This window comes from Rhodnius prolixus, unplaced genomic scaffold (genome assembly GCF_049639745.1).
Source record: "Rhodnius prolixus isolate KJV_2025 unplaced genomic scaffold, Rpr scaffold_1, whole genome shotgun sequence".
Classification (NCBI taxonomy): domain Eukaryota; kingdom Metazoa; phylum Arthropoda; class Insecta; order Hemiptera; family Reduviidae; genus Rhodnius; species Rhodnius prolixus.
The window spans coordinates 15,318,510-15,342,370 of record NW_027411581.1 but is presented as its reverse complement, the minus strand read 5'-3'; the positions used below and the strand labels follow the sequence as shown (position 1 = coordinate 15,342,370).

The 23,861-nt window shown below is 32.9% G+C and overlaps 1 protein-coding gene across 3 annotated transcripts in view; it reads right to left on the bottom strand.

Moving 5' to 3' along the window:
• The window catches only part of kst (spectrin beta chain, non-erythrocytic 5 kst), a 159,029-nt gene that overhangs the window by 126,148 nt on the left and 9,020 nt on the right, over positions 1–23,861 (bottom strand). The window contains exon 1 of one of the 3 annotated variants that reach the window (XM_074113319.1): positions 9,932–9,950. The exons of the other annotated variants lie outside the window; for them this stretch is intronic. The gene's annotated coding sequence lies outside the window, so the exon portion shown is untranslated. Of the gene's footprint in view, positions 1–9,931; positions 9,951–23,861 lie in introns of those variants that run through there. 3 annotated transcript variants of the gene reach the window in all.

The window sequence follows — 23,861 nt, the reverse complement described above, 5'->3', positions numbered from 1 at the left end:
AGAGCTGCATTAAATTATAATGCAATTCAGTTTTAAATGATGCTAAGAAGTTTTATTGATTAATGATTGAATTTTTACAACTGTTCTGGTTAGAGAAAGAAAGACCAAATTGTCTCACAGGAACTCAAAAGAAAAATTCGAGATAAACTCAAAGTCGAAAGTATGTATGTTTGCAATCCTTTCTTTGATACAGGAAGTCACAAATTTTCTTGTCCATAAATTATAAACTTCAAAGAGAAAACCGTATTTATTTTAGCCATTTATTTAAGGAAAAACAAGAATATTTGACAGATACATTCTCACAAATTGAAGAGGAATATTTATTTTAATTTTCTATTTCACTTTAAAGAAAGGCAAACCAAAATTAGTTTGGCGTGCAGACGAAAACTTTCTCCTTACAAGTGTAGACCTAATGGAATGTGGACCCGGTGTGGTGGTGCTGGAACGTGCGCTAATTTCTCTCTGCCCAGTAATTAGTTTGCAACTATTTACCAGCTGATTCAGGCAAATAATAATTAATTTTAATGACCCTGACTGTCAAAGGAACCAAGTAATGAAAATAAATAAAAGGCAGAAAAAAGAAAAAAATTCCAGCGGAAATAAACACTACGGAGTAAATAAAATAATAAACAAAACTGTAAATATATCCCTTCTTCCTTTTAAGATCTAAATTTAAACGTGTACACAAAGAGCGACTTCCTGTGTATGATTTTAGTAAGAGAGTTATATTTGTTATGGCGAACTGTATAACTTCCTCTATCTGGTTAAAAATTCTAGGTAAAGAAAAAAACTGAGTTGTACATCCGGTAATTCATTTTCAGCAAACCACACTTTAATAGAAATCATATTCCAGCACATTCTCTACTCATATAATTTGACTATAATAGATTTCACTTGAACAATGTCGAATAGGACAACTAACACATAAACACTCTGCTAATAATTTACTTTCTATACAACAACTTATCTAGCTTTCAAACTATTCTTTTATTTATTATTATTATTACTATTATTGTTATATCTCGTTTAATATCTTATTTAATGATTTTAACTGGTATTTATTCCATTACATTTTATTTAGTGTCAATTTAATAAAATTATAAATTAGTTTTCTTAATAAAATAGTATTAATAGAAACTCTCTTTAAATATTATATCAAATTTTATGTACCTAAAGTACAAACTTCAGTTCAACCTCACAGGACTCTTTCTTACCAAAGATTTAAGTAAGGGAACTTTACAGATTAAAAACTACTTCTCACTTAATTGTATTCTAATTAACTAAGTACCATTACTCCTTAACAAAAACTTACAGTTTAAAATGTTAAGTATAATGATTAAACGCCAAAAGGTACACAAATCACCTATTAGATCTGGGTTGTTGCAAAAAAATTACAGTTATAAAGGAGGGTTTGCTCGATATTTTAAAGAAAATTTGGGAATTTTATCTTTTATAGAAAAAGAGAAAAAAATTGTCAAAGTTGGGCGTTTTTCAACGTTACGCTTTTTCGTGCTACCGGACAGTTTTAATTAGGTTAGAAGGATGCGCAAAAAGAGCCAAGGAAGCGAAAGAAATAACCTTTTTAGTGTTATCCCTGAAGAATAAGGGAGTGGAATGGATAAAAAGGTACTAATAAAGGAAGTACAAGAACAATGCTCTTTAGCTTGTAGACTCCTTCATTGGCCCGGAGTCCTGGGGATCACCAGGGGGTTCGGTTCGGGTGGCTCTCAGAGATTGGATCTGGAGTGAATATGAAAAGAACTTGGTGAAGTGAGATGGAGTCAAACACAGCAAGATTATTGTGCCTTGGCTGTGTAAACAAAGAACCAAAGAGAACCCTGTGATAGGGTAAAAAATCAGATTACTCTGATTGCAGGCCTATTCACGGGACATGGTAGGTTCAGGAAGCATCTGCGCAAGGTGGGGCTTATCAGCTCGGAACCATTGTGCAGATTATGTCAGGAAGAGGAGGAAACGGCCTCTCACCTGCTGTTCGATTGCGTTACAGTCGAGCGTTTGCGCTGAGGCCGAAGGAGATATTAGCGCAAAAAGAACTAGTAGGGAAAGTCCTCAACCTCTTTAGGAGGGGAGGGTTCACTTACTAGAACTAAGAAGGGGGCTGGCACAATGTCTCTTGTGGCTGCGGTGCCGTGGGGCGTAGGTCCCGTCCCATCTACTATTCTAATTCTAGGTTGTAGAAATTTGAGTCTGGAGAATCTAACCTGGAAGTGTGATTTACCTAAAATGATTTAGGGGTTCGCGAAGAAACTGTGGACATTAGCTTCACACTTCTGCTCTGGTTGGTTTTGAAGGGCATTGAAAAATAATAATTATGAAAGAAGTTGTTAAAGTGGTGAGTGCTTGGTGATCTGAATAATTTTATCAGTTTTAAGAGTTGGTCCTTCACTTATAATCGCAACAAAATGTACCTAGTTTTGGATCAAATCGATACTTGTAAATGTCCTGTATCTTTTATCGACAAAAGCAAACATTCTGATCAAGGCTGAGTCCCCCACAAACACTTCTCAAAGTATCAAAATCGTTAAAAATAATTATAGTAAAATAACAAATTGATGGCCCTTAGATTTTTCTCTACCTAGGACAGCTTCTTACAGCTCACGTCCTGTTAATGGATAAAATTGTGTGTAACGAGCGAAGTTGGCGGAGCACTGGAAAAAAAAAAAAAAACTACGGGCACCAATGACTTTCGATAGGCCTTAAACTGCGAAAGGTACTGTCCAAGTAATCGGACGAAATGTACCTCATGAACAGAAGAGAGGCGAACATACACTCCTGATAGAGCCTTCACCACTGAGGATCAGGCTGAAACGAAATTCCCTTGATTCCCGAGGAGTAAAGTATTAACAATGATGTGATAGATCGACTTTTAAATTATTCAAAAAGATGTTAACTAACAGTACATATTTCGATCACATTGAATTTATTCAACAAAATTTTCATTCCAACCCAAATTCAAGTAAAAAAAATATCAAGTTAATAATGTATTTCATGACAAGAATTAGTAACTGTTTAATCGGCAAGTATGGGCAGCAAGTAAATTTTATTAACAGGATCAAATTTATCAAAATCATACATTCTTTAAATAGATTATCGCCTATATCTAAAGTAATATGGGGCGATAATAATGCGGAACTGTGGACAATAAAAGCAAAATTAATTCGAATGATAATACATCACTTAGAGTGGACAAACATATGGCTAAGAACAGATTTAGTGAACTCTACAGCCAAATAATCGTACATCAAATTATTGGGAATCAGAAACAGTTAAAGGAGTCATAAATTTTAAGTTAAATTTATGATATACTACAAAGTGTCCTTGTTTCGCAGATGGCCTGATAATGCCCTGTGATTTACTAATATTTTATCATTTATTTTCATTCATATTTTATTTTCAACTCATGGAGCATTTTGATAGGTTCCAATCGAACTTGATTACTTAATCGCGTCTTGCCAAAATTTTGTAATTTCTAGTTTTTATTGGAAATATCCATTTTAAACATTTCCTGAGTTAGAAAAAGACAACATCTCAGGTGATTGGCGCCTGGAGTTTTATTTTTCAGTGCACTGCCAGTATTTGGACAGTGTTCTCTTGGAAGAGAAATATCTTAGGGCCAGCAGTTGGATTCGAACCCAGCTAATCATTGTATTATGTATTATTATTTCCACTTTATTAATTTATTTTGAAAATTTACTATGTTTGCTTGTTGAGTTACTGTAACACGTAGTTGCGAATATTGTATATACGAGTATATATAAAAGGGGAGAAACATACCCAATTTCCGTATAAATTCTCGTACACAATTACGTAGCAGAACAGTCACTAAAAATAAAATGAACAACATAAAGTAATAGAAAAAATAAATAAATATACAAGTCTAGATAAAGTAAATATATAGTTCTAATAAACATAAGAATATCATGTAGTCAGAGTGATTGTGATAAAAAGTGGCTGAACATGCATGTATTCAACATTCCAGGTCACATACATAATACATTATATAGAATATGCACGCACATACAAACAGATAGAACTAGGCAGATGTACAGATAGTGCGGACCAGTTAATGACCCACAATACTACAAATAGGTTCCGCATCATGGAGTACTATCTAAACCCGAACTATATCCTTCAATGCCGAATAATTATTAAAACGTAATATTATACATGGCCGATAGATAGGTCATCTTTTCGTAGTTTAATTTTTCTTTAGCAGTTCAGTTTTTATTTTATTTATTTATTTTTATTTGTTGAGGTTTTTTTTTGTGCACTACCTGCCTCCAGTCAGTATCACCAGCTGTAAGACGCTGCTAAAGAATGAGAAAAATCTACGTGGTCAGCAGCTGGATTCGAACCCGTGATCTCCGCGTCGGAATCCAGTATTTGCTGACCACTCAGCGAATTCTTTAATTCACTTAATTCAAATTGAATTGCCTTACTTATTAACAGTAGGTTACATAGTTCGTTTATTTAAAAATGTTATGGATTTTCTTGTTTATAAAATCTTTTCGCTTTCGAATTATCTTAACTTCCGAATTCTATCGAACTTTTTAAATTTTACAATTACTCGGCAACTTGGCAGAACTTTATACAGCATTGGAAGCAGTTTGTTAGAAAGATTTGTACGTCTTGATCTCTGAATAACCTACTCTAGTAGAACACTATTTATTTTTGTACGAGCAATGAACCTTATTCGGTTATTATGCTCTTCCACTCTTTTCACCATCATTCCTTCTTCATCACTTCTCTGACTATTCAGGGTGTAGTTCCACTTTCCATCTTATATGCGATCAAATAGGTTAATTTGCTTCAAAAACTGGTTTATTTGGGCGTAATCATTTCCAAGGGCCTCCGCAATGTTGTTTTGAATTCTGTTACTCTGTTGAGCCTGTCCAATGATATGTTGCTGCGCGGACAGACAGCTGTTACAGGCGTTGCACAACGCGGTAGGGTCGCCACACATCAGGTAGAACACTGATAAGAAGATAAATCAATAATATAACCATTTGCAATAATACCTCAAAAGAGATCTTATGCAAGTAGATGTTCCAAGAACTGCACTAGAAATCTTTCGATTTTATTCGCACACATGTTTATTGTATCACACAGGCATTCATCCAGCATCAGAGGAAGATTAGACTATTTGTTGTAGAGTATTCGACTTCATTCATGTTTCTGTCTCATAACTTCATTTGCTCACTCAACTCATGTGTGGTACAACGAATAAAATTAAACATATCTGTACCTCGGAGGGAAAAGGCACCATGTCACAAAAAGTAAATTTTACAGGGGAGCCAAATGAAGATATTTTTCCAAATTCTTTTTTTGTTCCACTTTTCCGGTTATACTCTTTCCTGTACTTCTCACCGTAATTATTATAGTTGGTATGGCCACTTAACCTCCCATATTTTAAAATATTTTACTTTCATCTCCATTGTGAAAAAATTTATGCCCATGTAGTGCCTTTTACCCTTGAGTAATGAAGTATCATAGCGCTTTTTAAAAATACATAAATCGCTTAATAGTAAACATAGGTCATAGTGCTTTACACCTCTAGAAAGAGCAACAAAAAATTTGTGAAATGATGCCAAAATCTGAAAATCGAAAAAAATGGACATGGTGCCTTTTCCCTCCGAGGTACAGATATTATCCAGGCACTGCTGGATCTAGCCACATTTCTAACTGTACTAGAAATCGAAAGAATATCGCCACTTCATGAGGTTGGACTAGTAATCTGACCAAGGAGGACGTTCGACTAGGACTCGAAAGCGTGACAGACAGAAAGAAGGTCGAGGAAGTATTACCAATTGAATAATCATTTAAAACAAATTATACGAAGAGTTCTTGAGGAAGGTGGTTTAGCTCAGTGGATTACTAGTAACGGGATTCTCAGGTGGAGATCCCAGGTTCGAATCCAGCCGCTTAGATTTTTCTCTTAACTTGGTACTTCTTACAGCTTCCCTCTCTGGTGATGGAGACAGTGTTTGACAAGGAACCACCTCGGAGGTCGACAGTTCACTGGAAAAAAGTTCCAGGCACCACTGACCTTAATTTTATAACGCGCCTTAAAATTCAAATAAAAGTAGAGGTCATAACTTCTTTTTTAAAAACACATTTTCTGTAAAATGACCTTACTTTAAAAAAAAAAAAAAGAGAAAAGACATTCTAAAAATAGTAAAGTATGTTTCAATGAAAATGAAACCGTAACACCGTAATGTTGGTGAATGAATGAATGAATGCATTTCTAAACCGGAAACGAATAGTGTCTCATGTCTAGTCAGGTCAAAATGGCTTTCTCCTATTTCCGCTTCTTACTGGTTCACCAATTATTACTTTACTTTGCAAACAAGAAGAGTTATTGCAGGAAATTTATTTTTTATCTGCAGACATCTTTATTCCTTTTTTTTCCACTATTTTGCAACTTCTACTAGAAATAAGTGTATAATCAAGGAATACTATTACAAAAGCGGTGGTCTACACCAGTCTAAAAGGAAAGGAATGTAACAAACTAAATTCTAAGGAAAAAAAAAAATCCCCAGCCACTTGTAACAAGTTAAAGGTATGTTATATATGATTGCAGAAGACTTTTTTAAATAGAAACTGTGACGTAACCCGGTGAGAAACTTTTATTTCCATCTAATGGGTATTGCGTAACACGTTTTTGGCGGACATAATACAACAAAAAGAGTGATTAAAAATCCATCTAGATAAATGCGATAACATAGCTTCCCATTAGACTAGTAAGGATAAGTTTAACTTAAGTGACCTGGAAAAACGTAACATTGCTTTTATTGGGCTATTTATAAAACGCTAAAATGTGCATTTGTCCGATTGTTTATATAAATATATAATTTGATATAAAACGCTCTTGGATCTACATAAAAGGTTTCAGCTTGATGCAACTTACAAAAATTTTGAGATATTTTGTAAAAAGTTTTCTTTCAAAAAAAAAGAAACTTTATGAATCAGGTGTTATCAAAACTGATATTTTAATAAACTATTATATAAAATAGTTTTAAGCAATCTAATCTGCGACTTAGGAATAACTTGGAACAATGAATATATCTATTTCCTTTCCAATACACTATGAATGAATCATGACTCTCGGATTAACGATTTACCAATGCTCTTAATATAGATGATGATCGTACGAGTAGGTTAGCAATACAATTTCGCAATATTATACACCTTCATCTTGGCAGAGGTGGCTTCAATTAATCCAGTATAATTGTAGAAATAAAACAGGTGTAGAACCAATTAATCTATAAGTCAGCATCTGACTTCTGAAGACTTTATTTCTCCAGTGATATTTAGCCACTTTATTGAATAATCAGCATAGATAATTGGATTAATTAAAAGAATTTTTAAAAAATCAGAAAATATGGGTTGGGCTAGCAGTGTTGCATTCATTTTATCAGCTGTAGTGCGCCTATTTATTGTATCCCTGATCGATTTTAGACTTTCATCGATCATAAGTGTTAGATTAATCAATTTGTCGTAAAGATTTCTTTCTTCAATTATCTTTGCGTCACGCATTAGACTTGTAGGAAACATGAGGGAAGTCGAAAGCTTTACAACAAATCGATTAATCTACCTCCAATGGTGGATGTAAGTCCGAAACCTGTCAGCGATATAATAAACATGAGTGCTATGCGAGCACTGAGAATCTAACTATATTTTCAGCAGATATAAATCTTTATGATGGTTTTTATGCATGAGTACAATATAGAGTAGAATCCTACTACTTTTGGGTCCAAAACAGATTTCTAAAAAACGCTACTATACTCATTATTCAAATAAATAACTATATTTAGGCATAAGGAATACAAAGAACCTTTATATCCGGTGTAAATTCAATTAAAAACGTTTCATACTATCGTGATACTTCCACTGTGTACGTTATTATTAAAGTTGACGGAATGTTTTCTTTAAATTTAAAAAAAAAAAAAATGAATAAAAGTTCTCTATTTTAAAATAAAAAAGGCAAAAATATGAACAAAATTTATCAGCATTCACCAGACGTTTCTAGTGAACCGAGAAGGTCATTTAAAAATGTAAAAGAACTAAATAAATAATACCTACAGCATGTCTGTCACTAGCATGGTTCTTCGTTTTATTACATTAACTTTTTTTCCCAATTATAACCATTCAATTTTGTGATGAACTGACCACTCTCTGACATGTATATTTTAATTTACTACACCTAAAAAGAAGTGCAAGAAATGGTTTTGTTCCCTTTTAATACAATAACTTAGAATATTGTAGAGTATTGTTCACACTTAATTCGTAAATCAAAGGAAAAGACAGATTATTGTGAATTTCAATAATGATCAAAGTGCGCAAAATTATAATCAATTCTTTACCGAATTGTAGAGAAAACTTTGCTCTATAACTGGTATGAATAGCATTGTTTTAGTGGTAATAGTAACTGAGATATAGAAGGTAAAGGTTTGGAGGTTTTGTAAGTCGTTCAAATTTAAAACTTCTATATCTCTCTTAGTATTGTTCCCATTTTAATGAACTCTTTACTGAATTGTAGAGAAAAGTTAGCTCTATAACTGGTTTGAATAGCATTGTTTTAGTGGTAATAATAACTGAGGTATAGAAGGTTAAAGTTTGGAGGTTTTGTATGTCGTTCAACTTTAAAACCTCTATATCTCTCCTTGTATTGTTCCCATTTTAATGAATACTTCTCTGAATTGAAGAGAAAAGACTGCTCTATAACTGGTACAAACGGCATTGTTTTAGTGATAATAGTAACTGAGATATAGAAGGTTAAAGTTTGGAGGTTTTGTAAGTCCTTCAAATTTAAAACCTCTATATCTCTCTTAGTATTGTTCCCATTTTAATGAACTCTTTACTGAATTGTAGAGAAAAGTTAGCTCTATAACTGGTTTGAATAGCATTGTTTTAGTGGTAATAGTAACTGAGATATAGAAGGTAAAGGTTTGGAGGTTTTGTAAGTCGTTCAAATTTAAAACTTCTATATCTCTCTTAGTATTGTTCCCATTTTAATGAACTCTTTACTGAATTGTAGAGAAAAGTTAGCTCTATAACTGGTTTGAATAGCATTGTTTTAGTGGTAATAATAACTGAGGTATAGAAGGTTAAAGTTTGGAGGTTTTGTATGTCGTTCAACTTTAAAACCTCTATATCTCTCCTTGTATTGTTCCCATTTTAATGAATACTTCTCTGAATTGAAGAGAAAAGACTGCTCTATAACTGGTACAAACGGCATTGTTTTAGTGATAATAGTAACTGAGATATAGAAGGTTAAAGTTTGGAGGTTTTGTAAGTCCTTCAAATTTAAAACCTCTATATCTCTCTTAGTATTGTTCCCATTTTAATGAACTCTTTACCGAATTGTAGAGAAAAGACTGCTCTATAACTGGTACAAACGGCATTGTTTTAGTAGTAATAGTAACTGAGATATAGAAGGTTAAAGTTTGGAGGCTTACACTTAACGTTTTAAACTGAAAGTTTTTATTAAGGAGATAAAGCAGAAGCCTTGAAGATGGCCATATCCCTAGAATGAAAGTTTGGCACTAAAATAAATAAAAGAATTATTATTTAAATCGCTAATAAATAACATTTCTTCCCCTTTTTTATGCGCATTGTAACAACTTGATTACGATTAGAGATCGAATGGCAATTCGATACTAAGTTAAACCATTTTCTATGAAACTTGATTTTAGAGATCGGGGTTATATGTGTACATAAATGGACTCCCTCTACTTTCATTCAGGGTATTTCGCTAAAACTGTAACTTAAAATGAAGTTAGTGAAATTGAAATCTAATTCTATTAATCAAAATTAAATATAAGGAATAATATTCCATGAGAGGAAATCGTTTGCTTTTCTAAGTTATAATATAAAATTATTATAAAATAATATTCATGAGACCACATACTTATCTCTTTTATTATTATTATTCTCTAACAATCTTCTAAAGCTATAGAAAACACCGATCACATTAATAACAGTACTGCCTGAACTATAACAGTAGTATAACTTAAGTTTACTGTCAATAGCTTATTGCCTTATCTAGTTTGTTCTATTTACTGGGGAATAGATAATAGAATGGTGAATGGAAAAACCTTGTTTTGCTATAGTTTTCCCATTACTTGTTTTTTTTTTGTTTTTTTTGTCCCAACAACCTTTAGCATAAAGAATAAGAATAAATAAAATTAATTCGACTATTTCAAGGCTTCAAGTTTGAAAGTTGAACAAAGTAATATACTACTCCCTAAAAAAAGGGAAAGAATTTCTTCTAATTTACCTATCTGTCAGGTAAACCCCTGATACCCAAGGTTACACCAACAAAAAAGTTTTTGGTGGCAAGTCTTAAGGACAACTTTGTGATTCTCTATGGAGCAGCTCTTTTATTTGGTTTTAAAAATCGATAGTCCCCAATGTAATCTCAAAAAAGTTGAGCAGCACTTGCTTTGAAGAATGAAATGAAGCTGGGGGAGTTGCCAGATTTGAATTTAAGGTTAATATGGAGGTGTAAACAAAGAATATTGTAAGGATATTATTAAGAATTAGTTAGAATATTGTAAGGACAAAGAGAGTGAAGGCGGCCTTAGTATCCTTCTCCTAAACTTCCTTCTCTCAGGATGTGTACGAGGAAATAAATAGAATTTAATGTTTGGTTTTTTGCTTTTTTAAGTAAATAAATAAAAAAAACTCTCTCTTTTTTTAAAAAAACAAAAATAGATGCCAAAAAGTTGTCCAGTTGATTAACCGTTAAGTTCTGATTTCCACAAAGTAAAGGCCGCTTGTTCTCTTAACCTGGACACGTTTCTGGCAAAGTCTTGGTTAAGTCTCTTACGAAATTTGTTTTTTTTTTAAAAAAAAAAAAGAGTGAAAGGAACACACACACACACACACACACACACACACACTGAATTGAACATTTTGAAGGCTCTGGGGGGGGGCTTCCAAAAATAAAATAAATTTCTCCAACTTTCCCTTTCATCGCCCTTTAAAATCACCAAGTTAAAAAGAGAAGAAAATAACTAGGTTAAAAGGAAACTGAATACAACTTTAGAATTAGTACAATAATTACTGAACTGATCTGAGCGCGTATAAATGTCAATGACGTCTTCTGATTTCTTTTAAAAGTAACATCATCGTTTTTCTAATGATGATAATAATGATTTATTTGTTTTAACTTTAGTTTTTACAATTAGAGCTAGGTCAGTACAAAAATCTTCTACAAAATGATAATAACTATGAAGACAGAATAAGACAAAATAAAGAGCAACTTGGATTACGGAATTGGAACAAAATTCAAAGAGTTTAAATACATAATTATAAAATTGAATAAAGAAACAAAAGGCATTACGTTGGAAATAGAAAAGAAAATTCCAGATAATAGCAAGAAAATAGATATACAAAAAAAATTAACAAAAACTGAATCAAATAAAAGAGATAACAAGAAATAATTAATGCATAAGATCCCTTAGGAACATGGGAGTGTAGGAAATAATTATAAATATTGTTCCTTTATTTGAATGGTGATGAAGATCGCTTAATAGAGAGCTGAGGGAGCATTCACAGTCATGTAAATTAAATGATTTTAGGCTGAGTAAATAAGTAAAATATCGTTTCAACGATTCTGGCACTCTGCTACATAAAATACATGTATCACTGGCTATAATCGAATAGTTCGTTATTCTAATGTTGGCAACACTAATATTGCCTTTGAGTGGCACTCCACTTACTTAGATTTGAGTAAGCAATTTGTGGATAAAATCTATTTACAATACACAAATCGTTTAGACAGATAATAATAATGTAACGGTTAGAGTGAGAGATTTTGGATTCTTTTGCAATATATGAGGGATAAATGCTCATATACAGGGTGTTCATTTTAAGACGGCTCAAATGCATTTCATGCATAAACGGTTAAACTGAGCGAAAAATTTGTTGCCAGTCACCTCTGGTTTCAGAATATGTGACTTGATTTTAGATTCCTGCCCGCATACGCGGCTGACGCGCGACCAAAAGTGAGGGTTCGTAGTTGACCCCCATTTTCATATACACAGTTTTAAAGAGTATAAAAAGTAATGAAAGAAACCGGAAACCGCAATTCGATATTTTCAAAATTAAAGGTGCTAGGCCATTTCAAAATCTGGTATTTTTAATCATATTTCAATTTTTTTAACTTGTTATCAAAGAGAAAGAAGAGCACGCGATAGGTCATTTTTATGTATTTTTTCATCCCCTTTCTACTAAAAATATTGCCAAGGCAGTAAAGCTAGTATTTTTCTTAATATCAGAAAATATGTCGTTCTCCGAGTGATTTTTCTAAAAATAATCAAATGTTAAGACCTTTAGATATTCTCAAAAATGGCTAAAAATTAATGTTACAAACAAGAAGGTTTAATAATTATTTGGTAATTTTGGGAGAGTTGCCTTTAATTACCAAAAAAAATTGGAAACCTCATGCCACATATTTAAGTGATCAATATCTTTCATGTAAAGGATCAAACTTATTCCTTAATTTATCAAATAATGCACTTTACTCAACTTGTAAAGCATGTACTGTGCCTTCAAAGGTGCCTCCTCTGGTTCGCAAGCCAGATTAGCTAGGAGGTTATCAACTGCTCTCTGTATCTGAGGAGGCACTTTTGAAGGCACAGTACATGCCTTCTTACACTGACTGAATATTGTCTACAATCATATGGTACATTTTGAGTTATGTTAGATACGGACAGACAGACAGACGGAAAACACGCACCACTCAAAGAGATCAACAAAGAGAATGGGTATTTCCGGTAGCTCAAAATTAAAAAAACTGCGCAATATTTCCTCTTAATAAAGCAGAGCAAAAGAAATTTTAAAAAAAGTCACCAATATAAAAGATTTCCCAGTTCAAGAAATGGGATAAACTGTATTTTGATGTCAACACCCTAATTTCGGACTTTTTAACTAGCAATTTAAAATTACCTACAATAAATCTTTAAAAAATTAAAAATAAGGCTAGAATTAATTAATGATTTTATGATGGCAGCACAAAATAGTAGCAGTAGCAGCAGCCATATTCTTTACAAATAGCTAGATCATCAACTAAATGCTGTAGACAAGGTAACTTGAATGCCAACTGTGTCAGCAGGCTTATAAAACTAAAGAGAAGGGGAGATCGTTAAATAAGAATAGAAAATTATGTTTTCTCTGTAAGCTTGAAAAGATCGGAAAGTGGAGGACAGTTTGCAGTTTGTGCCCGCATGTCCCGCACTTAAATAATTTCAAATCATGTATTTTCTCTTCTATCGTAACAGAGTGCTTTTAAATAATAACAAAATATTATGCGCTATCTTGATGACAATAATTGATCTAGTTGGCCATTGTATACAAGCTTAGCATTACAGAAATGATTTGTTGAAGGAGGGAGTTTAATTATTAAAATGGAGAAGTTTTAGTGTTTGTATGTTCCACAAATAGGAGTTCATGTTGCCTCCTCCACTCCCTTTTTCCCAATTATGAATGTTATTGTATTGCATATTATTGTTTAAACATTGTAGTAAATATTTTATTGTTGTTCAATCTTTTTGGTGACTGATTCATAGTTTCAATAGGATGAAAAAATCATTGCCATTTCAGTCGTGATACATTTATTCTGCCGAGCTTTCGACCTAGGGACTAGGTCATCTTCACGGCTAGTATACAAAGTAATATTTTTACATTAGTAAAAATGGAGTCCATGAACAGACAAGACAGAAGACACACCAACCCTGTAATGTAATAGTCTATATTTGTTTTGTGGTGCTGACTACCTCAGACCGTCATTTAGACCAATGAGCGTGTGTCAAATTATGTTTTTAAGAGTTCATATATATTTAAATTATTCAATAAAAGTTTTTATTATTTATTATTAATAATTCTTCATATAATACAATTGTTAAACTGTTTTACTGTTAATTAATGCACTAACAAACAAACAACAAACCAACCTCTCGTTTAAATATATCAACAAAAAACAAACAAACAAATTATCATGCAATTCTATATTTTTTTGAGCAACTTTGTGATGTTGTTTGCACATTAACCATTCTTATCATGACATTTGTTTTATATAAAACAATAAAAACAAAAAATAACCATTATAAAGGTGGTTTAAAGCAAAACTACAAACATCCGTTGGCCACGAGTTAGTTCGCTTTTTTTTCTGGACAAAATTGTTATAATTTTATATTTTGCAATATGCAAATATTGTTTTATAAGAGATACTTTCTAAAATGTGGTGTTATTATTATTATTTAAAGTTGATGCTTATTCCATTTTATAGGTGAATATCATTATGTTAAAGAAATAAAGTATTGGGAAGTTACCGATGGAACCTTTAAGGTCCAACAAGATGCGAAAACAAATTAAGGACCCTACTGAAGTATGATTGGATCGCATTTTTTCAAAAAAAAGGGTAAACAAAAAATATATCAATGTGAAATAAAAAGTGAATAATCTTTCTTATGTACATATACGAGTATATTTATTTTAAGGCGCATCAACATGTGAGGTGATTAGCGCCCAAAGCCTTTTTCAGTGTAGGGTCAGTAAGAACAGCGTTTCTCTTGTTGCTGGATAGTGAATTGTAAAAGAGACACTGAGGATTTGTCTACTGCGCCAACCTGCTTAACTAATCGCTTTTTCGTTCATTAAGCAACGAGTTTAGAATTAATTAGATGTTGTGAAGAGTCGTACAAATAAATCATCATGCTAATTACCCGTCCATAACCTTTTCCAGCAAGTCATCAGTCAACTTACTGCCCAATGGCTAACCACTAACCTTTTACTTCCACAAAACTGTCTGCTATGTTTACATGTACATCCGGTACAAGCAGGAAATGTACGTGAAAGTATAGTCATGATCTTTTTTTGGAGGGAAAAAGACCTATAAAAACATAAATGCTAACTTCTGAGTCATGAAAAAATGTGATTACAGGGGGATTAACTTGACTTATTTAAAAAAACTGTCAGAATTAGGTAGTAATTTAAGTGAGAAGTCTTAGTAATGACTGATGAGATTACTGATTCACAGCTAACATGATTTGGTACTGGAATGAACAATAGAATCGCTTCAGCAATACAGACCTGCTACACTAACCGAGAATATCCAAGCAACAGTTTTGGCGAAGAAATGTTGAGAATGGTTGAAAATCTGATTGCGCCCTGGTATTAAGTTACTATAGAGCAAGACGTGGGAGGGACAGGGACAGAGAAGGTCGGCCGATAGAGCTTTATCATGATGACGTAAGAGTGGTGGGGATAATAGGTATGGCGGGGACCCTCAGAAGAAGGAAGGATCATAGTTATGTAACTCGTGGAGTGATGAATACATTCCACACACAGATAGGTAACTCGGGGATCGGGCTCAAGTGAGTCCCTTCATTCAACAAATCAATTCACAACTAAGTCTCTCATTTCGATCTTATTCGAGCATTTAGTGGGAAATCGCGTGGAACATTCTAATTGCAGAAATTTCTCGGTAGAGGCTACACTCTCGGACCCTCCGCAAATTAAGCATTCACAAGAGAGGACAATCCGCAATAAGCCTCAGTGTTCACTAATCTTTGCAAGCAATACATGTATCCAGCGCCAAAACCAGATCTCTTCAACAATCATCGTTCTCTCACTGCAAACCAATATTATTATTCTGCAAATATGGCTACGTCAGTGTGAAGTGAATTTAAACAAAATACTTTTTATGCAAGAGCTACTTTTTGAAAGGACTAAGGCTGGAAACATAGTGGACGAGCAAAGCGGCGATGATAGCGAAGAGCAAAGCGGCGAAAACAAACACTTCTATAGATAGCGTTGCTCTATCTTTCGCTTTGCTCTCCACTATGCGCGGTTCCATATGTTAACTTGTGCTTGTTTTCGCCGCTTTGCTCGCCGCTCCACTATGTTTCCAGCCTAAGAAGGAGATATACTTGATTTCACTTAAGATGCTATAATTAATATCCCTAACCGTTTTCGGACTTTTGGCCATCAACAGAGGTAGATAAATCAATGCGATATAGAGTTTTGGCTATTAACCATGTGCACACTACACTTACTAACTCAATGCCGACTTATCGATAATTATAGATACACTGAAGAAAACAAAAAGTATCTTGCGAGGTGGTAACACATGATTAAACCGAAGGCTCTTATTAAATTAATATACAGATAAAAGAAGTTTGAAAGAAATTCTGAACGCAATGTGTCTGAGATGGAGCACCGTGAGGAAGATTGTGGCATAGCGGCACAAATCGAGAGAGAACTCAAGGAGGAATTAGAAACCGGTTTACACTCCAAAGAGAATATCCCAACTTATTTTCAAACTTCTCGTTTTATTAATATCAAATCTTGGAAAGTTTTTATCTTTAATTGAAAACATATATTAGAGATAACTAGACAAATATACAAAAGAAAAACATAGAGAAGATACGGGGCATATACACTAGTAAATAATAACAATTTGAAATACGCGCACACGCCTATATACAAAGAGATATAACGGTGTTTATTGTAGCCACGCCTTCTTTACTAATCGCACGCATTCTACAGGACCTTTCTGTAAGTTCACTAAACAACACAATAATAATAAAAATAACTTCTTTTTACAATAAATTGAAGTAAGAAAATGGCCAGGTAGATAAATAAAATAAAATCAGCAATTAGCGAAACATACCTCATTTTTAGTTCAATTAGAGTTGTAGTTAAAAAGTTTATGAAACCGGATGAAGGTTGGACATTATAATGAAATCATACTCTTTATTACTTACTTCCTTTTAAAATTTATATCTGTTTTGTTTACTAAGAAAATATTACTTCATTTTTCCACTAAATATTCAATTTGCTTTTCAAAGAAAAACTCATTATTTTATGGCTTTTGTTTTTACTGATATGTTTTGTACTTGTTAGAAAAGTTAAATTAAATTAAACCAAAAAGGTAAAAAATAGATTAATAGATAAATAAATAGGGAAAAAAGCTCTCCTCAGAGTTTGCCTATCTTCATCTTTCACCTTTTCTTTTCTTTATCAGGAAAAGGGGGATGATATTTATTACAGGATAACATTGAACACCTGGCTTACTCAACGAAAGGATGTGACGAGTGTCCAGGAAATACAAGAATGTCTTTCTCCATTCGGCAATTCACTTCCTCTGCTTAATATTAATGCAGAGTAAAATGACACGTTACTTATTTTTAAATTAAAAAAATAAAATAAAAAGACGTTCCCTGATGTTAGGCATGTCCTGAACTAAATTAAGATGGCATGCCATATTTTATTTTTAGGACAAAAAAGAATCATCACGAAGAAAGAGATAAGCGTACTGGATTCAAGTCGCCAGCGATCTTCAAGATAAAATCATCTACAAAGAGATGATTCTAGCTAGTTCAGGTCCAAAGACTTGTTCAGTGTTTTGTAAAATTACTGAGTGTCATTTAGTTGTAAACCATTTCACAGGTAACACTAGGGCGCATCTATTGCTACTGCCATTAGCGCCCACCCTCATAGTTAACACTGGATAGTTTCACACAATAGATTTGATTTTTATACCAATAGAATACGAATAGATAGAAAGTAAATTCGCGTAATTAATAAAATCTGATACTTGCATTTTGAAAACTTCTAAAAATAAGGATAATGCTGTTTAGTCAATGTCAATCAAATATTAAAAAATAAAAGAGATCTTTATCGCATGTTAGGTTACTAACACGCTAGGTTATAATTCATGCAAGAAATTTTTTTTTTTTTTTACCTTCACCTAACACACCAAATTAACTAAAATTAAAGTTTACCTGTAGTATTTACATGCTGTATGGTACATAATTAAGATATTAAGGAAATATTTCTCCTTCAATTTATAAAAAATAAAAATGGCGACCCTGACAATATTTCACGGCCAACTTGTCCTTCAAATTTTTAAAAAATTTATTAAGATAACCAAAGTGTAAATAAATTGATAGCATAAATTTAATAAAGCATAAAAAATAAATATTTGTACAAAACTTGGAACAAAAATATTACAACTGCCCCTATGTAGATTGTCAAAAATTGCACGTAACGTTGAAAAACATCCAACGTTTAACAATTTTTCCCTCTCTTCTTAAAAAAACGGTTAAAATTCCCAAATTTTCTTTAAAATAAGGGACATATCCTTGTTTTGAACTGTAACTTTATTTGCAACAACTAATTTAATTAGAATACAAATTGCAATGGTTGGATAGGGCTAAAATGAAATAAAAATGTTCAACGTTTCGGACACCACTCTGGTGTCCTTCTTCAGGAAATTCATTTGCATTTGCAGTATTAAGGAAAAGTCTTCTCTTTTCTGGCCCCACCCAACCATTAAGATTATATAAAATAGTAACAACAGTCAAACCATACAATTTATTTTATATTTAGTTAGATATTTATTTAATGAACAGTTTTGTTAATTTGAACACAGCTTAAACTGTAAATACTATCTCCTTGAAGTCAGTTGTTTGTTTTTAATGACTACAAACATGAAGGCATACTTTGAACCAATCATGCTGGCTTTCTTGTTTAAAGAAATAAAACTTCAGTTCTCACACACTTTCCAAGGTTAAAAGTGTAAACAATCACAATCACATGTGCTTTAATAATAGGTATAAATAGTAAGGAGTGATTTGATTTTTATCTGATATTAAACTGGATGAATGAATAAAGTATAATATTAATTATAGATTTATGTATACGTGTATACATAAATAAAATCCATTTTATAATTAGAAATTATATCTTTATATATATTCTTTTTACCATTAAAAATATCTGAAAATTTCTGAACGGTCAAATGATTTTTTCCTCATTATAATTCTTGACTTTTTTTAAAACTTTCAATTTTCCCTAAAAGATACTTCTCTAAGATAGCCTTAAAATGTATTATTCTCAGATAAAAATTATGACAGTACTCCCAATCAACCCTCTATAATAGTTTATAAGCGATAGAAACGTACATTATCCTGAAGTGGTACTTTAGAGTAAAGCCTAATCACCATCACTTTTCCAATAGTTTTTTTTAAATACAATTTTCCCGGAAAATTGTTTGAATTAAGAGTTTTTAAATTGAAAATTTGATCGCCAAAAGTTAAAAGGAATTTAAGGGACCATTTTTTATTTTTTTAAAAAAAAACACACACACGAAAAGTGTTAAATTTCTGGAATAATGTGTATCACTTCCGGTAGAGAGATTACTAAATTTTCTAACGGTTCCCCTAACTTGTAAACAAACGAAAAATAATTGGCATGATTGCAATACATTCTTCTTTCCAGCACTAGGAGAAGCTAAAGAAAAAATATGGCAAACATTTATGATTTAAAAGATCAAACGGTAGATAACCATTAATTTTAAATTTGCAGATTCATTTCGTTCAATTTTTACACTCTCCTATTCGACCTTAAAAATGTTACAATCTCTTTTCATGATATTGAACTCTAACAAAGTACTGAGGTTAGCATTTTTTATTTTAAAAAAACACTAAGTAATAGGTTTCGTCATAATTTGGAAGATAACCGTTATTAATCTCCTTAGATTTACATCAGATTTGCAATAAATACGTATGATGATTACTAAAGTTCCACTTTAAACCACTTTTACTGATTAAGTTGAAATTTTAATTGAAAACCTAATTTTGACAATTTAGGTATTATGATGGATTAATGATAGAAGTAGAATGTTGTTGAAACTGGGCTTTGCGATCCACTGGATTTACCAAAAAACCAAAACCAAATTAAATTGCTCAAATCTAACAACAAATAAAAAAATTCTAACTTCCACCAAAATTCGTCACTTCCGGGATATTTCATTTTAGCCAGTATAATAAGTGATTCACAATTCAATTATTTGCATAATACTCGTAAAATCAAGAAAAGTTAGTTATGAAATGTTTTCCCAATGGAATAAAGAAAAATGTTGAACAGTAATAAACTACATTAGTTGGGCTTCTAGACATTACAGTTGGGTTTATGTCAGACCTAAATTTAATAACAGCTATCTAATTAGATTAATTCTGACACCGTGATTGTCTACATTCCCTTTTACGTATTCTTTGTTTTTTATTTTATATTTAAATTATTGTAATTTGAGTATTTAGTCACATCATCATAATCAGATGCGAAATTATATTTAACAATAAAAGACATTTTTTGTTAAAGTTTGACACAAACTCCTGAACCTTTTTTTTTCGCACATTCGAGAATCTCGAAGCTTTAATTTTGGATTAAATACTTAAAAAAAAAAATCTACACAAATACAAGGATAATATTTTTTTACCTACTTAATAAGAGATGAACTTCGCAATCACTTGCCACCCGTTCATAGGGGAATCTGCCTCCCAAACTATATTCTTCCCATAGATCCTTCTCGAAAGTTTTAGAAGGGTCGATGGGCCTCGAGAGATCAACTGATCGCATGATAGGTGATCTTTCGAATTCACATCATCGGTATCTTTAGTTAGCCGGCTCAAGATGATCATCACTCATTGGTTTGTCCTCATTCAATTGATTAACATTTTAGGTATTTTACGTCATAATATTTCTAGTTGCCAATAAGCAGTTGTACATTAAATAAAGAGATTTAAAATAAGAAAATCGCAGTTTATATAATTGCCTAGATAACGTTTAACAAATTTAATTTCAGCTTAATTTAATGAGAATTCAGATAACCATCAATGAAAACAACAAAATTAAACCTCATTTCCGATTTTACTTCAAATTTATAATTATTCATTTTTTAAAAAACATTGAGAATTCCATAATCTGCTATTCTGTCGCTTCTCATCCCGAACTCTTGCTGAATACCTTCAAAGAAGGTTAAAACGTTACAATGCTCCAGACAATCGCTCTAAAGAAGATGGTAGCTGGTCAGGTGAGTGAATCGCATATTAGGAGCTCATATTGTACATAATATATATTATTTCTAAAGACATTTACTTGAATTTTGCTATCTGAATATCATATTTGGGAATCCCATATTTTGTCCCAGATATTTTGTTTTTTATCAGATACTTATTTAAAGATAAGAAAAGATGAAAAGTAATTTATTTTCACAATCAGAGTACCGCTGATAAAACTGATTTGAAAAATAAATAATGAAATATTTGCTCTTAAAAAGAATAGAAGTCAAATTGTAAATAAATGCCAGAAAATTATCAAAATAGAGATAGATGCTCACCCATGAACGATTTTTCTTCTTTCTAGTTTCCACAAGTGTTTCGAAACCAGCTACAGCAGAGTACGATTCAAAACCAATATATTCAACACGCCTTTTAGTAAAATTTGTTGACATCTTTATTTTGTTTATTTTATTGAGTTCGAGAAAAAAAAGAAAAACGAAAACCAAAAGTGAATAAAAACCAAGACAAGCAGGGGCACACAACACCACACACACACTTTTCTATCTGAAGATCTCCCTGTTGGTGCCGGTTGTTGTCCTGTGAACTAACTGTGAACTTTTGGAAGAGTCACTCTACGATACTATTTAAAACTATGTATATATATATTTCCATGTGTTATATTAGGGAACGTCTGTCTCGTAACGTGGCGGTATATGTATAAATACATACGAACGTGCAGGATCAGTTTGTCGCGCATGTGTGTGCTTGTTAAGTAAAGACAGAGAGGAAGTATGAGTGAGAGGAGGAGGAGGGAGTAAAACTCAATGTGAGCACGAGCCACGAACTCACAAACATGTGTGCAACATATGCTCTCCATTACTTTGAAACGAAAAAAAAAAATAATTATATTAATTGAAGGAAAAAAAGTCAAATCTTAATTAATTAGAAATATATGCAGCTTTAGAAACTATTAATGCAATATTTACCAAAAATTGGGAACCCAACAGGTCAAAATTGGATGCATCGAGGGAAGACTGGAGCAGGCTTTTACTGGAGCGACGCTCCAAATTGCCCATAGAACTCAAACGCTTAGTATACAACACTATTCTCAAACCTATGTGTTACAAACATACGGACAGTACCTACAAAACAAACGTAAGAAGAAGCTAACTTACGCTATCATAGTTACGATAATGGCGGGCATAAGTTTGGAGCCGGAAGTGTCAATTATTTTAATTAAAGGCGCGCCAACAACTGAGATCATTGGCGCCCAGAGATTTTTTTGTTTTGTTTTCAGTGCACTGTCGACCTCCATCACCGAAGTGCTTCCTGTAAGAAGCTCCTAGGAAGAGAAGATGTAAGGGCTAACCGCTGGTTTCGAACCCGGGGATTTCCACGCAGGAGCACGCTACCCACACAGCTGATCCTTCATTTTGTTACTTACATTTATTTCAATTAAAAACTTGTTTCGCAATATTTTCTTAAAGCAAGGTTTGGATTTCTAGAAAATATAAAATAAATTTGAGAAAAAAGTTCCAATGGGTAGTATTCTACACGACAGATGAGTCAAATAGCATGCTTTTAGTCTTACTGTAAATATAAATATAGAAACAAACTCTCGACACGGTCCAATACTTCCGGCAATATTCTGGATTTCAACTCAGCAAAGTGAAACAACTACTAATTCACTAAATTCGTGCTTGTGTATTCACCCAACATGAGCAGTAAATTTTAGTATTAGTTGAAGATTATTGTAGTTTAAAGGAACATTTTGTAATAATTGGAGTAAAAAAGTCGGAGTCTTTTTTTACAATGTGAGCTTCCGGCCTCTCCTCTCCAGACAGGTTTATATTTAGACCCTTATGGGCTCCTGTTAGGATTTATCACGGCCAGACGACGTCTCTCCCACTATCTTCATTCTTAAGCACAGATAGCGACGTAAAAAAAAGAAGGACACTGTCATTTTTACTATCCTCAGGTATGTTATCCTGGTACTATTTTTTATACTCATCTTCACTTACCCCTTAAGAAAATGGTCCCTTTGTGTTTATACTTTTATTTTTCACATGTCCCATTATTAGAATATTACATGTGTACATATCCTATCAGAATTATGTTCAGTAGGGGTCACGATGGCTGAGCGGTTAGAGGAGAGGCCTCGCTAAACTGAAATGTATTTTGTTGGTTAGTGGGTTCAATTCCCGGTCTAGGAGCCTTGGATTTTTATTTCATTGATAATATGGGTAATTAATAGTAAAGTATGTTTTCTGAAAAAATAGGCATTATCCAACTGTTTCTTTACTAACAAAATTAAATTAGCTTAATGAGAATCCAGCTTCTTAGAACGGACAGTGGTGCCTTGGCATAAACGGCTTAGAACACCAGTATATCTGCGCGCTTCATTTCCATGTCTCCTTACCCATTGGAACCTAATTTTCCAACCAGAACTGTGCTAACTGTAAAGAGAACGCCTTATTTATTCAAGCAATGGTAGCAAGTTGTCCTAGTCCTTTATAGTCCTACAAAGACACCTGAGATATCCGCTTTCAATACCAAGCAGCGTCCTTCTTCTGGCAGCGCTTATCCGTTCACACCAGAGCTTTCAAAAAAAAGAACGCACAGTTCAGCCTGGTTATTGGAGCTGAACTAAGCCAACCTGAATCTTTCTTCATGCAGAACTACACCCTCTGCACCTTACAGTGGCTCACTCAACACGATCCTCTCCATCTCACTTACATCCAGTGTAAATACAGTGAAAATAGTTCAATAAAACATGTCCTCCAGCTCTATTCGAGGTACCGTACCCGCTATGAACACTATCCTGTCTATTTTTCCTGTCTATCGCCGCCAATATTTTTTGGCTTCTTTCCTTTTTCAAGTCATCCAGTCTCAAAGGCCTTCCTATATTTTTCAACTCCTTAAGTTTAAATCCTCCATCCATTCCCGTAACACTAGATCTCGCTCATCTGATCTTTATATTCCCTCTCA